Source organism: Monodelphis domestica, chromosome 6 (genome assembly GCF_027887165.1).
Source record: "Monodelphis domestica isolate mMonDom1 chromosome 6, mMonDom1.pri, whole genome shotgun sequence".
Taxonomy (NCBI): domain Eukaryota; kingdom Metazoa; phylum Chordata; class Mammalia; order Didelphimorphia; family Didelphidae; genus Monodelphis; species Monodelphis domestica.
Window position 1 is genome coordinate 288,602,904 of NC_077232.1, and position 11,305 is coordinate 288,614,208.

Here is an 11,305-nt window from a genome sequence, read left to right on the forward strand (position 1 = left end):
TCAGTTCTTATTTCATATTTCTGTTGTTGTTTTAGTTCCCATTGTATCTGACTTCATGACCCTTTTTAGCATTTTCTTGGCAAAGATATTGGAATGGTTTGCCATTTTTTCTCTATCTCACTTTACAGATGAAGAAACAGAAGTAAACAAGGTTAAGTGACTTGCTCGGGATCACACAGCCATGAAGGATCTGAGGCTGGATTTGAATTCAGGAAGGTGAATTTTCCTCACTCCAGACCTGGCACTCCAAATCACTGTGCCACTTGGCTGACCTTTTTGTTTTTGTAAGCAATCATTAATTATTTTTTAAATTCTTGATTTTGTGTGGCAAAGTAGGGACATTAATGTATTGCTGGTGGAGTTGTGAATTGATCCAACCATTCTGGAGGGCAATTTGGAACTATGCCCAAAGGGCACTAAAAGACTGTCCGCCCTTTGATCCAGCCATAGCACTGCTGGGTTTGTACCCCAAAGAGATAATAAGGAAAAAGACATGTTCAAGAATATTCATAGCTGTGCTCTTTGTGGTGGCCAAAAAATTGGAAAATGAGGGGATGCCCTTCAATTGGGGAATGGCTGAACAAATTGTGGTATATGTTGGTGATGGAATACTATTGTGCTCAAAGGAATAATAAAGTGGAGAAATTCCACAGGAACTGGAATGACCTCCAGGAATTGATGCAGAGTGAGAGGAGCAGAACCAGGAAAACATTGTACACAGAGACTGATACACTGTGGTACAATCGAATGTAACAGACTTCTCCATTAGAAGCAATGCAATGACTCTGAACAACTTGGAGGGATTTATGAGAAAGAACACAATCCACATTCAGAAGAAAAACTGTGGGAGTAAAAACACAGAAGAAAAACAACTGCTTGAATACATGGATCGAAGGGATATGGTTGGGGATGTAGACTCTAAATGAACATCCTAGTGCAAACAACATGGAAATAGGTTCTGATCAAGGACACAAATAATACCCAATGAAATTGTGCGTCGGCTGCGGGAAGGGTGGGTGGAGGGGAGGGAGGGAAATAAAGTGATTATTGCAACCAAAAAATAAAATAAAAAAATAAAATATAAGGTAGAAAACAAAAAAAATAAATTCTTGATTTTGGTAGCATAAAAGTATACATAGTAGATTTGGATACTTTTTTTTGGTAAATTATGTTTTATTTTGGTATTTAGATTTTCTTCTCTCATTTTTGATCAATCCAGGTTGATTGGTTGATTTTGTTCATCTATTAAAAGAATTGACTTCTAGTTTTACTTTTTAACACTTTTTATAAAACCTTACTTTCCCTATTATCTATTCCTTCTCTAATTTTTAGAAATTATTTTGTGCCTATTTTGAGTTTGTTATTTTGTTTCTGCTCTAACTTAAAATATTTAATTTAAAAAAGTTTTAAGCTTTAGTAGCTTAAGATTGCACTAAGATGTTTTGGTCATCCTGTGTCTATTTTTAGATACATTTTTCTTCTCTCTTCACTGCCTTAGCAGATCATGGTGTGTCATCTTCTTTCTATTCTCTCACAATTGTTTCTATCATTTCTCTTTGTCTTACTCCCTATGCAGACTGCTTTTTATCAATTTTACATTTAGGTTTGTATTTTACTTGTGTTTCCTTTGTGTAACCAACATTCTAGGCTTGTCATGTCTTGTCATGTTTCTAAAGAGCTTTATACTACAGTGAAGTCCTCTGGTTAGACTAGACATCTGAGGAAACTAGAGGAAACCTTGCTGCTTTTGGATGGGATCTATTTGCTTTTGTAATTTTGGATTGCCCAGCATCCTTTAATATTTTTTCACTTTTCACCGAATAATCCAGAGGACTTTGCTAGTTCTCTGTGACTTGTCTTTGAATGAATATTAATTTTAGATATAGTTTCATTGGCTCATTAATCCTGCTAAATTTCTATGCTATCCTTCCTGGACCATGCTTCTCATTATTGGATCTATTTCTCCAACATAATGAAAAAAGTTTTGCTTCATTTTGCCTATGGAGAAGTTCTTGCTTACCAGAAATGGAGATTGCAATAGTTCTCTATCATATGACAATGAGATTGTTTTAAGCCTTGTGGGAAATATAATGGCTCCTTAGTGGGTCCCTCTTCTTTGGATTAAGGGAATTTATTTTGGGAAAATAATTAGGAATATAGTCACAAATGTCCTAGGCTTACACTTTGGAAAATTCCTAACATTTAGGCAGAGGTTAGGCTCTAACTTTATATTTATATCTATCTTTAGCTAACCCCTGGCCTCTTTGTGCTTGGGGCAAAAGTCAATTGGGTAATGAAACAATAGATTATAACATAGTGCTGATGGATAGACAGGGGCTGGGAGAGAAAGAGTCATCAGTCTAGATCTTCTCTGAGATTCCTTTAGAGACAATGACCTCTTCGCTGTTATGGCTCAGCCTCCCACCTTTGCTCCCTGAAACCGTGCTGGAAAACCACGCAGTCCACTTTCTGGAATTCTTCCTTTTTCTAGGTAACTTGCTGCTTATAATATAGAATCCAGGGCATGTAATACAATTTTCAGATAATTGGAATAGACTTCTTGTTTGAATGAATGGGAAGAACATATAATAAGTACTTACCTACATAGTAAAAGAAAGGTGAAAACCTTCCCTCCTCTCAAGGAGCTCACATTCTAATAGATATACAAGAGGTGACACTTATGGAATGTTTCAGCCTCAAGTTAGATGAAGGACCCGTCTTTATCATGCAGCAGCGGCAATGCGTGGTCCTTAATATTATTTTCACCAATAAAATATTTTCAGCTTCTGATGTTGGCCCATTTAACAGCCAAGAGCTTTGGTGGCAAGAACTCTTTGGCTGTTCAGTAGTTGTTTCTGGTAATATTTTACTTCATCCAATGTTTTTCAAAGACTTTCTACACTTTTTTTACAAGATATTTTGATTGATTGATTAATTAAGACACGTTCTTACCTAGTTAAGGTATTGCCCTAAAACAAAATGTGGCAGTTTCAGTCTTACCTTTGCATACTAAAGAGAGGAAATGTCCTTTGGTATGAGTTAGCAGAATTTTGGCAGGTAATCTCTGCTACATATCTGGAATGAAGCCAAAGGTACCACCCACAGCTTTTCACTACTCTGTAATGAGGAAAGGAAAGAAATGGTCTGCAAACAGGTAGCAGAGAGGAGCGTTTGCAAGAAGGAACTTACCGCATGCCCTGGAATGATATAGGCTCTGTTCTTGAATGAGGGGAAATCAGAAGAGTGGACACAGAGAGAACTCTGGGCTTTGGGTTTCCTGTTTTCTGGGAGAGCCTGAAGCTGACAAATTCCTCCTGCTTGGAATCTCTACAAGCCCGGGAGCTTTGTTTCCCATCGCCTGGAAGCCAAAGCTACCGATTCTGTTGTCCAGTTTGAGAAATCCTGCTTTCTGTCATCTACTCATGATTCCAGCTTCCTGAGAGAGTGTTTCCAGCTTCTCTGAGCTCCCTGTCTGGACAGCCAGTGGCCTATAGCCATCTTGGACCTAACCAGCTAGGGTTGATCCTTGAGGAAAAGGGTCAGCCTACCTGATCTAAAGAACTTTATAGCTTACCAAAACTCATCTGGGAGGATTTTAGTCAGGTAGTAAGATAGCTGGGAAAATCTTAGACAGTCACAATAGTGAAATAGGCAGCTTGGAAGAAAGGAAGGCACCCTTTTGCAAGGATCGTAGAAAGGGTGGGGGCAACCTAAACTTAATCTACCCATCTAGTGTACTGTTATTGAAATAAAACCTTGTCTTTGTTTTTTTTTAAACTGGTCTAGAGTCAGATAAGCACACAGTGGGAGGCCTACAAGGCTCATTCACACTGTGGGCTATCAAGAACCATCAAACCTTGATATCTCACCTCTACCCAACTTTGGTGTCTGTGCACCAACAAACTTACTTCCCCTTCTTGTATTCCTAATCTAAATTCTTACCCCAAATAACAAATAGCCTACACTTACCTATCTTATCCTAGTCTTATACTACCTAACTGTAAGCATTTGAACTAGGAAAAGGAAAGGAAAGGGAAGGGTTTTACAATAAACTGTGAGAAAGATGCAGTGCAAACATCTGTAAAAACAAAGCGAGCAAGATCATTTTCTGAATACAAATTCAACCTGCAAAGTACAAAATAATGCAATAAGACTTTAAAAATTCAAAATGCAAATACAAAAAACTTTGGCAAAAAGTTTGTAAAAAAAACGATGATGTTACTAAGCTAATACACCAAACAATCTTATCTAACATATTATAGCAATGTATAAAAATAGAAAAAATTACAACAAACCCAATGTGGCATAAGCTTTTACAAAAAACATAAAATCTGACTAAAAAATAACCTTATGCAAAATGCATTTTAGAAATCCAAGCTGAAACTTTTGCATTGCTAAATCTTATTGCTTTCACATGAAACCCAAAGTGTGCTGGTTGGTGGGAGGAGGGTCTTGCCTCACTGATTCATCTCTTGGCACACTCTAGATGAGAAAGTGTTAGGAAAAGCTTTTGCAAAGGTCTGAACTCCTGCCTGTACTGTCCAATTTGAGTTCTCATAGGAGGAGGAGATTACAGAGCTGGGTGGAGACAGATTTCAAAGAGGGGATTCCCTTCATTTGGTGTTTGAATTTTCCTTGTCTTACCATTGCTGCTCCATATTGAGTTTCTTTGCAGTTTTGGTACCTGCCTGCTTTTGACTAGTCCTTCCTATAGCCTGCTGTATCCTACCCCAAGATCTCGATTGTGGTGTCAGTTAATTAATCGGAGGTTGCCAGTACCTAATTTGTATATTTCTGCTCTGCCCTTCTCTTAGAAAGGGCTTAAGTCTGAGCAGCCTTTGTCAGTTACTGACTGAGGCTGATTTCTTGGCACTAGCCATGGTTCTGGTTCCAGTATGCAGGCAGGAAGCCACAAGCTTTCCCTTGATGAGGTTCTGTTGTCTACTCAGTTCTGGTTGGGAGACGGAAGCCATTGGATTTTTTCCCCTGAGTCCTGGGCTCTGGCTCTCTCTCTGTTTATATTTCTGCCTGTTGGCTTGATTCTTGCAATTTGTGATATGAACAACATAGAAATGGGTGCAGGCTAGTGATGTTCATCTTTCTCATATTGTGAATATTCTCTGGGTTATGCTCCCCATTAGAAAGTATGTATGACTCACAATATAATAATGCCACGAGGTGAGACCTCTGATAGGGCAAGGAGTTTTTATGGTATGGGCAAGAAAAAACTGAGGTGGTATAGTATCTTGAGGCAGAGTGCTGAGTCTGGAATTAAGGAGACCTGAATTCAAATCCAGCCAGATACTTAGAAGTCATATCACTTTTCCTCTGTCTGCCTCAGTTTCCTTATCTATAAAATGGGAATAATAGCACCACCTATCTTTTTAGGATCAAATGAGATAATAATTATAAAGTGTTATGCACATAGTAGTGCTATATAAATATTAGCTGTTATTAGGCTTAAATATAGAGGGTCTCACAAGTCTTTGGGCAGTTTTGAGTTTTAATAGTCAAAGCTTAAGGGGGCAGCTGGGTGAACCAGGCCTAGAGACAGGAGGTCCTAGGTTCAAATCTGACCTCTGTGATAAAGGATGAAAAGGTTTGCAATTTGCAAAACTATTGCAAAAAAACTGAGAAATGCAAATCTTAGGAATGATTGACAGTAGCATGTGACCAAGGATCACATGGGAGCCTGAGCCTGAGGGATCTAGGTAAAGATTCCATCTGCCCAACTGACTTCTTCTCTCCTGAAGAAGTTGAGATGAAGGCTGGAAGAGGATTTTCCCTGTGATCAGACTGAGGAAAGAGTTTTTCCTTGTAATTGGCTGCTGGCAGCATCAGTCTTACTTGGACATCAGGACTTACTTGGACATCTAACAACAAAAGATCCTGGCTCTATTTGATTTTTGGACTCCTGCTGTGAGATTGGGGTATTTGGGAGGTTAAGATTTTAGTTTAGTAACATAGTTAATATAGTTTAGTTAGTTTTAAATTAAGTATAAGAATAAATATATTCCTAAATCCTCATTCCTTTCCTACCCTTCCCAAACAATAAACCAGAATTTATTTATATGTTTTCCTCTTGTGTTTCCCTTACCCAAATCCCACCTTAACACCTCAGACACTTCCCAGCTGTGTGACCCTGGGCAAGTCACTGAACCCCCATTGCCTAGCCCTTACCACTCTTTTGCCTTGGAACTGATATTTAGTATTGATTCTAAAATGGAAGGTAAGGGTTTAAAAAAATAGTCAAAGGTTAAAACTGCCCTGAGACTTGTGGGACACCCTGTTCAACATGGGGATAACTTCCAGTAAAATTTTGAGCTGTCATTTATTCTCCCAAGGGAAAGAATTCCAGAATGATGTCTTCAGTACATATCGAATATCCATCCTCTGGCCTGTGAGAACAAAACAGCTCTGCCTTCCCTCTCTGCTAGAAAGTTAGAGGGACCAATGGCAAATTGGATTAGTATTCCCTCTGAGTTAAGGACATTTGCACCCTCTTGTGTAAGAGTAATGAGAATATTTTCCTTCCTTGGTATTTATGTCCTCACATGTTTTAATTAAAAGATTTACATTTTCCTTTCATATGCTTTAATTCATAACCATCAAAAGTGTTCAGGAATGCCTTGAAGAATGTCTTCTACAAGATTCAAACAGAAAATGGTTCTGTTTAGTGATGTTCTTTTTGGTGGATTTCATTTTGTTGTTGATTGAATCAAGTCTAATGCTTTTCACCTTTGGACTTACATGTTTCTGGTATACGTAGATCAATATGGTGAGTGTAACACCTTGACTTGGGCCAAGGTTGGCATAGTCACCCCCACAAGCTGCCTGCTGATGCTGGGCAGAGCAAAGAGGGGAGGACAAACACTATAAGCTAGCTGAGGCTGGGTGCCAGTTGAGACCTGCTTAGAATTTCCCATCATTTCAGTAACAGCATTGTGTTACTATTACATGATGTTGAGAAACACTGTTGGGTAAAATCCTATTTTATCTATACTGAAATGGAAGCAGCAAGGGAACAGTTGATCTGAGTGCTTCTCAGCAAAAACCACTGGTGCTTTTGGCAGATGGATGGTTGCCCCCATCTTTGGCCTGATGATTGTTGAAAGAACAGCATAATTACATAAGTGAATGCAATTGACTGAGCCATGTGCATTTTCTGAAGGATGCCTCCTTTCCTGTTTCAGAGTCCAGCATGACATTAGAAAGCTAGCTCTATCTGGTGAAAAATAATGGGCCAACTATGAGATCTGTCAAAAGGTTAAGGCAAGTAATTCCATTATTACTCCTTGTGCCTGGAATTCTTTTAAAAGTAAACTATTAAGGAGGGTATAGTGACTGTAACTGAGGCCAGAAGAACTTTTCAGTTAAAGAAAACTTTTGAAGAATTTGGAAGCAATTTTTAAAAAGTTTATTTATTTAATTAATTAATTTAGAATATTTTTCCATGGTTACATGAGTCATGTTCTTTCCCTCCCCTCCTGTAGGCAACGAGTAATTCCACTGGGTTTTACATGTGTCATGGATCAAGACCTATTTCCATATTATTGATATTTGCACTAGGGTGATCATTTAGAGTCAATATCCCCAATCATGACCCAAAAGACCCTTGTGATCAAGCAGTTGTATTTCTACTTGGAAGCAATCTTAAAAAATGCATAATAATGGTTCTTGAAATAGTTATGGCTGCTTCTTGATGGAAAAAAATTTCATGGAAAAAAACTCAGTTCATATATATATATATATATATATATATATATATATATATATATATATATATATATAGAGAGAGAGAGAGAGAGAGAGAGAGAGAGAGAGAGAGAGAGAGAGAGAAAGCATTCACTCTGACATTCCAGTAAAAGAAACTGCATCTAGGAAAACAACATTGAAGTTGAAATGTCATCTTACTCAGATCCACCAATCAGCAAGCATTCATTAAGCCCTTCTAGGCACTATACTAGGCTCTTGGGGGTCTAGAGACAGAAATTAAATAGTCCTTGATCTCTAGGAGCTTACATTCCTTTGGGAGGAAATAGCAATCACATATAAGTATATACAATATATGTACAAAGTCAATACAATGTGAACATTTGGGGGGGCAGAATAAGTACTGTTTCATACTTTGTATCCCCCATAGCTTACATAATGCCATGTTGATTGATTCAGGGATTTGGGGGAAAGCATCTGGGAAAGGCCACATGTAGAAGGTGATCTTTTAGCTGAACTTTACTAAAAGAGGCTAGGGAATTTTAAGTGGCAAAGAGAGGGCCAAATTTATGTTGGTATGCTGAGGAACTGTAGGGAAAATAGGGAAGTAAATAACTTACACTTACTAGCTGTGTAACCCTGGGCAAGTCATTTAACCCTGTTTGCCTCAGTCCTTTATCTCTAGAATGAGCTGGAGAAGAAAAGAGCAAAGTACTTCAGTAACCACTCCAAGAAAATACCAACGGGAAATCACAAAGAATTGGAAATGACTGAAAAATGACTGAACAAAATAATAATAGTCAACCAGAAGCAGTGTGGTATATTTGCATCCCATCTTCAAGGTCAATCTTTTTGACTTATGTTGAATGATCAGCTTTTTTTCAAAGTTAGTGTCTTTTACTTTTCTTTGGCCAAATTTCCCTCCACTTCCATATTTTTTAGTTCAAAATCTCAAGGACCAGTCTTGGAGCCAGGAAAACTTGGATTCAAATACTGCTCTTGACACATACAAGTTGTGAGAGCCTGGGCAAGTCATTTACCTCTCAGTGCTTCAAGAACTCTTAAGGTTATTTTTTAACAGAAGCATTGCTTCTGTGGGATCTGTATAGGGAGTCTACTATATCTGATATTATGCAAAACTTTAAAACTTGCATTTGATCTTCAGAATAAGCCTATAAAATGGAGACTATTATTAACCTCTGTTTTAAAGACAAAGATGCTAAGGTCCAGGCAGTCATTTTCAGGATCATATCATTATTGCTGTTTAGTCATTTCAGTTTTGTCTAACTTTGTGACACTATTTTTTTTTTCAAAAACACTGGAGTAGTTTGCCATTCTTTCTCCAGCTCATTTTTAAATACGAGGAAACTGAGGCAAATAGTGACTTGCCCAGATTCACATAGCTAGAAAGTGTTTGAGACCATATTTAAACTCAGGAAGATGAGTCTTCCTGCCTCCAAACCTAGTTCTCTATTTACTGTGCCACTTAGCTGCTTCAGGCAGGGTGGCATAGCTAATAAATATGTGAGGTGGAATTTAAATAAAAGTTTCCTGACTCCAATATTTTTTTCTGTTATACTAGGGATGCCTTTTCAGGCTAGAAATGGGAACAGATTACATGTGAAAAATTAGAGTAGAAGGAATCCCTAACTAAGCCACAATAAAGATTATATCTTTGATCAAGTCTCACCTTCTGTAAGAAGTCTTTCCTTGTCTTCCCAATCTTAGTGACTTCCCTGAGATTACTTCCAATTTATCCTCCATCCATATGGCTTATAAATAGTTGTTTCTATTAGACTGTGAGCAGGACCTGTTTTTGCATTTCCTTGTATCTTTAGTACTTAGCACAGTGCTTGACACATAGTAGGTACATAAGAAATGATAGTTGGCTGACTATATTATTTTGTTATGAATCTTTTATAATTCAACAGTAGCAAGAAGAGAAGAGCTTTTTTGAGGGTTTTTTTTCTTTCTCTCTTTTCTTCTTGGTTGTTTAATTGCATGTTATATTTAATAAAAACAGTATTCTTCCCCCCCCCCCCATTAATGGCATTTAAAAATACTATTTCAAAACTCATGCCCTTCGGCTCCTCCAATAGCGAGGCTTTCATGAGTGTCTTCCATTACACCTCATGTTCTTGGACACTTCATACAGGTGGAGGTGAGTCAGAGACCATCACTAGGAACACAGACAGTTGCCATTTTGGGAACTAGAAGGAGCTTTCCTTTGCTATGATTTATCTAAGCCAAACCCTTCCTTTCACAGAAAAGGGAAATAAGGCTTAGTCTCTTCCACGTTCAAGAGTAGGGAACAAAATTGTAGAGACAGAGTAGGCTATTCCAGTCTGGCTGTTGGAAAGGCTGAATAATATAGGAACTTGAGGAATCAGGCATTCCTAAATGGTGCCTAACTGGTGAAAGGATTTTAAATATATTGACTCATTGGATTATTATAACCATCCTCTGAGGAAAGTTCCGATTATTATTACCCTTGTTTTTCTAAGAGCATAGATTTAAAATTGGAAAGGACCTTGGTGATCATCAAATCTAACTCTCTTATTTTACAGGTAAGGTAACCAAAGTCCAGAAAGGTTAAGACAAGCCAGTAAGTAATTATTAAGTACTTACCGTGTGTCAGGTACTATGCTAAATAATGAGAATGAGAGACAAAGGAAGGAAGAAAAAGAAAAAGTGAGAAAGAAAGAAAGGAAAAAAAGAAAGAAAAGAAGAAAGAAAGAATGAAAGAAAAAGAAAAAAGAAATAACAAGAAAGAAAATACCTGTTCTCAAGAAGCTTACATTGCATTAGGGGAAGACAACATATTAAGAGATGCTGAGTGGGCATCTGGGTGGCTCAGTGGATTGAGAGCCACACCTAGAGAAGGGAAGTCCTGGTTTCAAATCTGCCCTCAGACACTTCCTAGATGTGTGACCCTGGGCAAGTCACTTGACCCCCATTGCCTAGCCCTTACCACTCTTCTGCCTTAGAACTAATACACAGTTATTGATTTTAAGACAGAAGATGAGAATTAAAAAAAAAAAGAACAGATGCTGAAAAGATGTTAGGTAACTTGCTTAAGGTCACTTAGCCAGATACAATTTAAACCCAGATTTCACTGATTCCAATCATGTGCTTAATCCTTTATTGATATCCTGATTGATAGTTAAGGAAAGCTCCTTCTATTTATAAAATTGGTAATTGTCTGTGATAATTCTCTAGTGATAATCTCTCACAACAACCTGTATTAAGTATCTAAGAACATGAGGTATGATGGAAGACACTCATGAAAGCCTCGCTATTGGAGGAGCCGAAGGGCATGAGTTTTGAAATAGTATATTCAAATACCATAAATGGAAAAAAAATTGTTTTTGTTAAACATAACATAACAGAACCTCTTTATACTCTTTTAAAAAAACCCTTATCTTCTGTCTTAGAATCAATACTAAGTATTGGTTTCAAGACAGAAGAATATATATATATTTTTTAATAAAACCCTTACCTTCCATCTTGGAGTCAATACTGTGTATTGGTTCCAAGGTAGAAGAGTGGTAAGGGCTAGGCAATGGGGGTTAAGTGACTTGCCCAGGGTCAC